This window comes from Rhopalosiphum padi, chromosome 2 (assembly GCF_020882245.1).
Source record: "Rhopalosiphum padi isolate XX-2018 chromosome 2, ASM2088224v1, whole genome shotgun sequence".
NCBI lineage: Eukaryota > Metazoa > Arthropoda > Insecta > Hemiptera > Aphididae > Rhopalosiphum > Rhopalosiphum padi.
The window spans coordinates 57,234,285-57,245,746 of record NC_083598.1 but is presented as its reverse complement, the minus strand read 5'-3'; the positions used below and the strand labels follow the sequence as shown (position 1 = coordinate 57,245,746).

At 23.9% G+C, this 11,462-nt stretch overlaps 1 long non-coding RNA gene across 1 annotated transcript; it reads right to left on the bottom strand.

Annotated features, from left to right (window-relative positions):
* Window positions 1–1,860: 1,860 nt before the first annotated feature.
* On the bottom strand, window positions 1,861–2,860 carry LOC132920104 (uncharacterized). Its single transcript, XR_009660695.1, has 3 exons — window positions 2,712–2,860; window positions 2,447–2,491; window positions 1,861–1,899 (listed from the first exon to the last, which is right to left on the bottom strand). It is a non-coding gene; the product is annotated as an uncharacterized LOC132920104 (long non-coding RNA).
* Window positions 2,861–11,462: the final 8,602 nt, after the last annotated feature.

Sequence of the window (11,462 nt, the reverse complement as noted above, 5' to 3'; positions counted from 1 at the left end):
GGATCTATAACAAAAAAACGATTTAGTAGTAAATAAACCGACATGCAATTTAATTGTAATGGATAATCATTTAAGCATTGCAAAATAAATACATAATGGGATAATATTAGTTATTACCTATGTATTACTTTTGTAATTGTATTTATATTAAAGAATTATCTATAAATGTTGATCAGTAATAATTATTGAAAAAATTAAAAATTATTTATTAAATTCTTAAGAAATTCCATTTATTCTAGTACAGATAAATAATTTAAAACAATAATTCAAGTTAAAAATAGTGTTGATTTATCGATTTATATAAGTATCTAGAATTATACAGAATATTTCTGTTTTTGGTATATTTTAAAATAATATTTTATTTATCCTTTATTGCTTGTAACTTTGATGTACATGAAGTTATCCCTCCCCTCCACTTAGTCCGATAAATTTCAAAATATCACCCAAAAATTGCAAATTGTATTTCCCTAATTGCAAATCAATTGAAAAATTCATAAAAAATATAAAAAAGATTTGCAATCAGGGAAACTCGATTTGCGATTATTTGCAATTAATTTACAATTGTTTGGTGGTATTTTGAAATCGATCTGACACAGTGGGGGACTACATGAATTTGTCCCCCCCCCCAATATTTAATTTGATTTTACTCAAAACTGGATGATTTGCAATTAGGGATACACGAATTATTTGGTGGTATTTTGAAATCGATCAGACAAAGTGGAGGGGGCAACTTCATGTACATGTAACTTTGATATATTTAGCATCGATTCATCAATTAACATTAATTGTAAATAGTAGGTGAAGTCTTTTTAGGATATGATATAATTACTTACTATATCGATGATATTCGTTAAAAATATCCTTGAAATCTGAGTATAAAAGTTATAACAATTATTTAATTTTATTACATAGTATAAAGTTTAACAAAATTCCCTAAAATTATTTTTAGATAACATTTTAATGAAAGTAATACAGAAATACATTCAATAACATTTTATATATTATTCATTTATCATTTCATGTAACACAATAATATCTTAAATCAAGGATAACGATTAACGAACCTTAATGTATCTGCGTATCAAATGAAGTATTTTAATTGGATTTTATTTTCCCTGTAGCTTGTCAGCTAATTTGATTTTTTTTTTTTTGTTAAACCTAAAAAATTCCTAAGAATTATCTTTTTTGGACAGTGCGTGTCACTAAAAAAAACGTATGCATGCCATAAGTTTGCTATCTCTGCCCTAAACATTTAAAGAGTTGTATCAATTTTAAATTGCAGAATACTGATAGAATAGTTTATACTGTTTATAAGATTCTCAATATCTCATATTTTCCTATTTATGATAACTTTAAGATTTTAAATAGTGTAAATTATATTCATTTTTTTTTTTTTTTTTTTTACTATTTAATTCTAAAAAAAATACATTTAAAATATAATTATAACCGAATAATTAAGATATTTTTATCAAATTATAACATACACAATAGAACAGCTGACGTAACTGGATCTTCTTCATCTAATTATAAAATATAAAAATATATGATTATAGTATTTTAATAATACGTTGTAGTTGTAATATAATATGGTAGATAAAAAGAAGTGAAAATGTATGATTGTGGAGATTTTATAAATATACAAATAGGTATATGTGATATATATATATATATATATATATAGAGTCGTGCCGTTATGATTTGGCGCCCGGAGCAAAATTAAAAATATTTGCTCTCCTACATTAACTGACATGTCTAACCTAACTTTTTGGCGTCCCTTAAAATTTGCGCCTGGAGCACTGGTCTCCTTACCCCCCCCCCCCCTACGGCACGGCTCTTTATATATATCTTTAAAATACTTACTATTATTTATATTATTTGTTTTGCAGTATTGGAGAATTTCTAAAAAAAAAATTGATTAAACAACCAATACAATAGTTCAAATAATTAACACCAGTTAAAGGAACTAACCACAAAAATCAAAGTTCTTTAACAAAGCAATACAGAATAATATACAATGAATTGAATAAATTATTGGCACTTAGAAACTATTAGACACTGATAATAACGAAAAATAAAAATAGGTACTTAATTAAACTTTTTGTTTTAAAAATAACAAAGTTTTAGCTTCAAAGACAAGACGAAAAGGGAAAAAAAATTCTAAGATACCAACGATTTTATTCTGATTTCAATTTACAAATCAGAATTACCTAATTATTATCATTTAAGAAATTGAAATTATAAAGTTAATTTCTTTTTATATTTATAATGAAGATAAAACAAATCGTTTTATTAAGCCACATTTAGTTTTTCTCAGCCCTAGCTTACCCAGCATTCCATAGTTCCATACTATGTAGCGTAACAAATAATAATAATTATGTCTGCATTTTCAATCGTTATGTAAACCTCATTAAGTTATAAATAATTTAAATAAAATTATTATTATTACCTTTATTATATACTTCCTTAAATTTTATTAAATCTTCACGTGATACTGAAAATTAATTAATTATAATAATATTCAACAAACATCCTTCACTTATTTATTAGTCAAACAATTAACAAACATCGTTAAATTCCCCACTATTATTATTTTAAGTACATTAAAATATTAGATAAGTAATGATTAATGTTTCGATCGTGCTTATAATAAAACAATAAACTTATTTTAAATTGATAATAAGCCTTTTATAATTTTAAATTATTTAACTTACTAGTATCCTTTTCAGATGATTTTTTTCTTGACATCATTTCATACGTGGCAACTAGGTACAAAAGGATTAATTATTTTTAAAAACGTACGTAAATTGTACGTAAATTTTTATTTGAAAAATATATAGCAATTTGAAATAGTAATAAATGATAAAAAAAATTACGGTTTTCCAGATCATCTCCATCATCTAAGTAAAATGTATAATGTAAGTTATTATAATTGTTTACCAGAAATCATTTTACTTAAAAAATATATGTCACAGTAATAATATCTATAACATACACTAAATGTATTATAAATATTAGATCAATAACATTTAAATGTGGTAAATTGAAGAGATTATACTATATATATATATAAAAAATTATTCACAGCAGTGTTTATTTCAGGGATGGAAATGTATACGTTTTTATTTCTCTTTATTATTTACTCCTATGGCATACCCCTTTGAAAATTTACGATACTATCCCCACTCGCCCGGGATTGAAGGTCTGAAATAAACACTGTTATACAGTGTTCACCTATAAGAGGTTTAAATAAAAAATAATATTTAAAATTATTAAAAATTAATAACCAATAAATGAAATAAATAATAATACTAAATACTTTATCATACTTAAACTATCATATGTATCATCAATTAAATCAGTAGTATAATTTTCGGAAGCTGTGTCATCTAAAAAATATATAAACGGTTTTATATAGACATTTTATGTTTAAATTTAGACGAAATTATATATTTGAACAATAAAAAACAATTTTAGTTATATTTTTGTAATTTAAAAGTATTGTTCTTGGGTGCAATATACTTTTACCGTATATTTTGGTTATATTTTAGTTAACTACATATGAGAAACTTTAAATAACATTAAATTTTCTAACTTAAGTAATAAAAATTGAATATTTTTTATATTATTGTTAATTTTTCATAAATTTGACGAAATTTATCAAAATTTAAACTTTATAAAGGTATATTGGTATTTATAAAAAAAATCAAAAATATCAAATGTCTATAATAATTTATATACTTTGAAAATTATATTATACATAGAAAATGATCATATAAATATTTTTTGAAAATTTCAAGTATACATGGTTATTTTTTATTAAATTGTACCAACTAAACAAAATAGTTTTTGTCATTAAGTGATTTTACATACAAATTCCCATTTTCCTTAATTTGTATGTTTGTCAAATTGTATTAAATATAATATACTGGAATGAAGTTAAATACATAAAATAAATATATAGGTACCTAATTCATTAAATTTAAATAAATACGAATATTCTGCGTTAGTTTCTCATTTTTTAAAGAAAACTAACGAATTATACTATATGTATAATAGTAATTCTTATTTAATATTAATAAATAATAAAATAATTATGTATTATACCTCTTGTGAAATCTTCGATTTTTAATGGACCAGTTGTATTATCTATTTAAAAAATAAATATTATGTATAAATATTAAAAGAATATTATAGATTTTACTTTTAAGTTTAATTTACTTTTCTGTATTTAAAAATTAATACAGAAAACGTTTTAAGAGGACGCCATATCCGCATGTGTGGTCTCTTTCTTACCAACGTACATCATAACAAAATAAATATGCGTTCAGCAGAACACATTTTGTGATGTTAGCTTTAATATTAAAATAAATTTACCTTTTATCAAATTTAAAGGTTTGAATATTATCTAGAAAATGTCATTTTTTTGATTTTTATTATTTTTTACATTATTGATATTATTTTTTTAAAGTGAGTTATAGCTATGTAAAATATTACAACATTAAAATGTTCATAACTCATTTTAAAATGATAATATTAATAAAAGCATATGTCATTTTCTATATAATGTCCTTACCTTTAAATTTGATAATAGGTAAATTTACTGTAATATTAAAGCTAACATCATAAAATGTGTTCTGCTGAACGCAAATTTGTTATGATGTACGTTAGTAAGACCGTGATAACACATGCGGATATGGCGTCATCTTAAATATAAATTTTTTTATATAAAAAATAAACGCATCTAAATTAGCAATTATTATAAAATAATAAGTACTTTTACTTAGAAAATAATCTAAATGTAGGTTATTATTTTAAAGGTTAGAATAAATATTATTTTCTATAATAGGTAAAATAAAATTAATAATAAGTTAAAAACATACATCATATAGTTTAATTTTCAATTCTATATGAACATTTTAAATATTACGAAAGCCAGCGCCAGATTGGCTAACCTAACCTAGTTTTAGAATTTCTAACGTTTGATTACAGCCACAGCTACTGTACAGTTTAAATAATTCAAATCAATTATAATATTTTCTACCAATGTTTGTACTAATTTATCACAAATATAAAAAAAAAAATACGACTAAACACTCAAAACCGACCCAATATTTTGAGCGGTCAACTGAGTTTTACTCGATAGCTCGCCAGATCGATCCAGCCCTCGTAACTACATATCTGTATTACTACACAATTGTGTATAACATTCATAAAAATATTAAAATATGCATACAATTTAATATCCAGTAACAATATTTCAATATGTTTGATTTTAAAGAATAGGAGTTTTTGTAATCCCATTGTTAAAATACCATAGATTCATAAAGGTTTAATCAAGAGATTATAAACGTGAATTTTAGTTTTAAATGAAATTATTGAGTATTTTCTTCCTGAGTCTGATTGGACAAGTTCAATTTTAATTTAATAATAAATAACAAGTATTCTATAATTCTATACGAAAAACAATTCTCAACGGAAAAAGTATGTCATACCACTCATACCTACTAATACCTTCTAGATTTCTAAAGAATATTAATATTCCTACATTTTTACTAATCATACCCACCTACTTACTTAAATTATTTATGTTAAAGTTCAAGTGCTCAATTAAAGTGTTTGAAATTGTTAAAAAATTAATAATTATAAACAATTATTTAAAAAAAGAATATTTACCAACAACGGAAACTATTGTGAAAATTACTATAGGAATTATTAAAGAATTAATTTTTAAAGACATTGTGGTCATAATATAAAGTTTGAATAGTAAAGGAAACTTAATTCTTATTACTTTTTCTTTTTAAGTGTGACACTTTATATTATATGTTGTGAATATGTACACTGTACAACTGAGTAAACTGATTATTCATTATTCATACATTACACTTATACCTATTAAAGATTATGACTTAATAAGAATAACAATTTCTGGTTGGATTTTGTTTGTTTGCGTATCAACTATTATTTTTTGACCTACTTTTAGATTCTGAGCGAAGCATTGAATGTTTTTATTTCACAATAAAGTTGTATTATGTATATATTTTTTATTTTAAGTGTGCGTATAACACATGTGTAAAACACAATAAGTAAAAATAATTTTAGTAGAAAAAATGCTACGACATTTAACTTTGAAAATTGATTTTTGATAGAATCTTTGTAGGGATCTAATTAATACTTTTATAGGAAGTCAAAATTAAAAATTTCCAGTATTTTTCAGAATAACCGTTAAACCCCTTCAAAAATAAAGTAAAATGAGAATATATTCACATTTACATAAAGGCAATTTTTAAAAAAATTTCTTATTTTTTTGTATTTTGTAATTTAAAACTGAATAACTTTAGATAATAGAAATGTTCTCCAAATGTTTATATATTAACATTTTTTATCGGTATATGCAACATTCTATCATTTTCAAAATATTTTAATTCTTTTTGAGTTATTTACAGACATTTATGATGAAAAATATTCACATTGACTATAAATTAAAAAATTGATAGGTACGAAGTTCCTCATACGTTTTTATGACAACTGTCTATAAATATTAAAAATACATAGACACAATTCATTTTTATAAGCATTTGAAGTTCAAATTTTCATAAAATCATGAAAATTTTAAAATTATTTTTAGTTAAAAATTCATGATAAATTGAACAGTTCAATTTTATACCTTGACACTTAATATAAAGTTGCTTGTATCTGTGATCATATTATGTATAGACATCATGTAATTGATACTAAAATCAAAATAATTTAAAATTGTAAGAAATTTGATATTTAAATTTAAAAAAAAAACGATTTTGGTTTGCTTGTTATAATTCAAAAATATTATTTGTGGGTCTTAAAAATTTTATGTATGTTATTAATTATATATAGCTAACACCTTTTTCATATAAAACTATATAAAAATATTAAAAAAGTATACCATAGATATCACTTAAATATATAAGTTATGGAAATGGAGGGAAAATTCTGAACTAGAGACTTAATTTTTAGAGCACAAATATATAATAGACGTATTTAATAAAAAAGCTGCAAATACTACAATGAGCGGGTACATGCTTGGAGAAGCAAACACGAACTAATAAAAGCAGTAATGAAACATAATCTGTAGAGATGAAGTCCGTTGAGAAGACCTAAAACAAGAAGATGGAAAGATTTGATCAAGACGCGGAATTACTTGGTGGAAATTCAGATTGGAAAGAAAAATTTTCAGATAAAGAAGGATGTCGGCTATAATGAAAAATATAATGGTCCTTAATGACCTAATAACCACAAGAAGAAGAAGAAGAATGAGTTAACAGGATAATGGAAATTGCATTTGATAATAAATATTTATAAAAACAAATTATATGAGACTATAGTGGAACTCCGATAAGTCGAAAACCTGATAAGTCAAAATAAATGCCATTCCTATGCATGTGAAAACCTCGATTATATACTCGAAAGAAAAACTATAGATAACTCGAAAATCTGAGTTCCGACTTCCGAATTACGGATAATTTTTATAACAATTTGTCTCATCTGCTTGTGTGTTCCAATAATTTAACCTAACCTCACGTTTATTCTATTTATTATTGTATTTTTCATTCGGTTTATTCTCACTACCTACATTTGGTATTGTTAAATGCGATCAATCGGTTATATTCATCTATTACATTAGTATATCCAGAGACCTGGGTCCCCCTTTGGATCCTCGCCTGGTGTTAACATTAATTTTACAGCTTGTATACTAGCTTATTTTAAAACCCAAATTAATGTGTATTGCGTAACATATCCATAAGATTCGGAAATTATACTTAAAAAATCAAAAAATCAAAAAATTTTGTGTTTCTGATAAATCATCAATATTATTATATTATTATTATTATTATTAGGTACTTGTGCGTCATTATGAGGACAAATTATATCTTCACTGTATGTTGCCCTATCTATGACTGCATGTTTTGACATAAAAAAAACTCGTAAAAAGTTTTTAAATTAAAATTTTCGATTATGATTTTCGTTTGGTTGATTAACAGATGGTAATAAACGAACTTTTTTCACTAAAATAAATTTTATGATCGTAGTAATATTCAATAGAAACAATATTTGTTTTATCCAAATATTTATATTGTGGATTTTTAATTTGGGTGATGATTTATTTCTATTTATTGTCTGTGAGTAATCATGAGTGATAAGTTTGTTTATGGCTAGAGCTGAGATGTAATGACCTAAAAATTTAAAAGAGGCCTAAAATAGTGCATTAGTTTCCTAATAATTCAAAATAATGCGTTTAATTTTTTTTTTAACAAGTCTTAAATCAAAAACTATTTTTTATTCAATACAAAAAATTGTTTGTAAAACTGCACAATTTTAAGTCATCTACGTGGAGATTTAATCTGAATAAGAAATCAGTCTCATTTAATTTTCCTTAGTCACTCGTAATCTCGATTTGTATGTCATAAAGACTCGTTCGAAAAATAACGATAATAATATTCGAGTAGATAAAAATCCTTGTTAGAACGTTACAATTTTATTTTTTTTAATAAACTTAAATTCTCTCGGAAATAATAATGTAGATAGCATTGGCGGAAATCGGGGGGGGGGGACTTGAGGGGGCTTATCCCCCCAAAAAGCCCACCAAGCCCCCTCAAACATTCTTGCAAACATAAAAATTTTGTAGTTTCATTTTCATATATTATATTCTTAAAAAACAAGAAATATAACACATAATAATTTTTATATTATAAATTTGTTTGTATAATATTTTATACGAAAATTAAAATTATAAGTTTGAACAACTGTCCTATAGTGATTTGTTTTATCGTCTGTCGAATATAACAATAAAATATATAAAATTATATTAATTTGGAAATACAATATACAGAGTGATTTTTTTATCATAAAATACTCATTATTCCAAAAAGTATTCATGTTTTAAAAAACGTATTTTTACATAGTTTCAAGTTATTAAAAAGACAACGTTTTTATTAAAAAATTATATTTTTAATATTTTTTATCCTTATATTTTTTTAAGTTATTCACTTTTTTGAATGACAACATAGTTTTAATTTCAATTTTCATAATCCAAAGCAGAATAATTTTCTGAATATTTTGATACATAAAAATCGAATTTAGAGCGAGTTATACGTATTTAAAGTTTAGACAAGCAGAGTAGTTAACCAACATTTTGCGGGATAACTCCGTACCACTCCACTCCACGAATATACATTTTAAATACTTATAACTCATAAACTACTCGCCCTAAATTCGATTTGTATGTATCAAAATACTCAGAAAATTATTCTGCTTTGGAATGTGAAAATAAAACTCTGTTGTCATTCAAAAAAGTAAAAATTTAAAAAAATTATAAGGATAAAAAATATTTAAAAATATAATTTTTTAATAAAAACGTTTTTTTTAACAATTTGAAACTATATAAAAAAATGTTTTTAAAAACATGAATACTTTTTGAAATAATGAGTGTTTTACAATAAAAGAAATTTAATTTTTCACAGTTAAAAAAATTGTTATTTTTTGCTAAATTTTCATTTAGAGTGGTAGATTACCGAAACTGGAGAACGGGTTTTGTTATTTGGGGTCTTGTTAGATTTAATTAGTCTAGGAGAAGTGCTGTAAAGATTTTCAGAACTTTATCTTAAATAACGACTCACTACAAAGCTATAAAGCTGAAAAACATAAAAAAAACTCCCAATAAAATGTGTTTTAATTTTTTTTTTGAAGCTCTGTAGTGAATTAATAGTGTAGTGAAATATAAAATATAAAGTTCTGAAAATCTTCACTGCACTTCTCCTAGCCAATGTGAATCTAACAAGACCCCAAACAACAATATCCGCTCTCCAGTTTTAGAGATCTATCTCACTAAATGAAAATGAAAATAAAATCCATTATACATACATATTGCTTATACATTAGATACAATTTACGTGATTGAAAAAAATCACTCCTAAACTAAATAACCTAAATAAAATATTAATAATCTAAAATGTCTTCGCCATAGCCCTTAGTTATATTTTAGTTGTTCATACAATGTATATACGAACACACCCAGCACCCATATTATACATTCCAATTTCATCATTTTTTCAGACGTGTTTGTAAACAATTTTTCTGATATTATTATTAAAGGAATTATAACAAGTTTACTTTATTCAAGGCGAACATTAAAAGCGAAGTCACGCTTTTCATAAATAAAAAAAATCTCTGGATCTCTCGTTGTATAGTACCCATAGCCCTTTAACACGCCGTTGATGGAAATAAGCCATCATATGAGAAGAGGTCAGGAGGATGAAAAACACTATAGTTGGATCGTTGCCTCGTTGGGTGATTACTAATTATATACATACCTATACCCTTAGCCCTTTGGTTAGACTAGTAAATTATAATAAGTGTTTACAAGTCTTATGTATAATAAATGAAAATAATAAATAATATAACTTTTCGATTTAAAATCGTGGTGGGAAAACTGAAAAGTAAGAAACTAAGAAGTAAAATACATTTATTCCACATTTTATAATATTCACAGTGTATTTCCAATTTTTTATGACAGTTTTAGATTCTGATTGGAGTAATGAATGTATTGATTTTACAATGATGTGTTTTGTGTGTGTGTGTGTTTATTTGTACACAATAAGACGTATTCCATAAAATGCTTTCATTTGCAACATTGAAATTGGTTTTGGATAGAAAATTGGTAGTTTATACTTTAAAAAGAGGACAAAATTAAAAATTCTCAATTTTTCCAAAACAATTAGAAAAAACAAAAAATAAAGAAATACTCGATTTTTTATACAATTTCAATTTTTGAAAACGAGTAACAGTAGATATTAATTAAAAAGTATCGTAAATCTATATTAATAATATTTCTTTATAAGCTTTTATAGTAAACATTTAACAAAGAATTTACTTAAAAATGTACAAATTATTTTGTATTTTGTTACTAAACCTAAAATTTGTAAATTTATATTAAGTTCTTTATAAATTGTTTAACCTATATAAAATAAAATTCTTTCGGGAAGTAATATTAATTTTTTATGAGCATTTGAAATTATCATTTTCAATACATGATAACATTTTTAAAATACCTATTTTAACTCTTTTTAAGCTAGGTATAGCGGTATAAATATGATCAATTTTCAATTTTTTTTCTATAAATGTGGATAAAAATATTATTCGTTCTTATACCTGTACAACAATATTACAAATATGTACATAGACACAATTGTTTTTATATGTACCTATTTGAAGTTGTAATATTGAAGAAATTCGTGAAAATCGTAAACAATTCTAAATTATTATGTAATAAAAAGTGTTGCTAATGTTTGAAATTATAATATTAAGTCTCTCAAAAGTAATTCATACAGAAATTTAAAAAAATGTAAAAATGTAAAACCTTTTTTTTTTATAAGCATTTAAGAATTTGAACGATATTCGATATTGCAACTCATCTCATTCGTTCTAAGCTA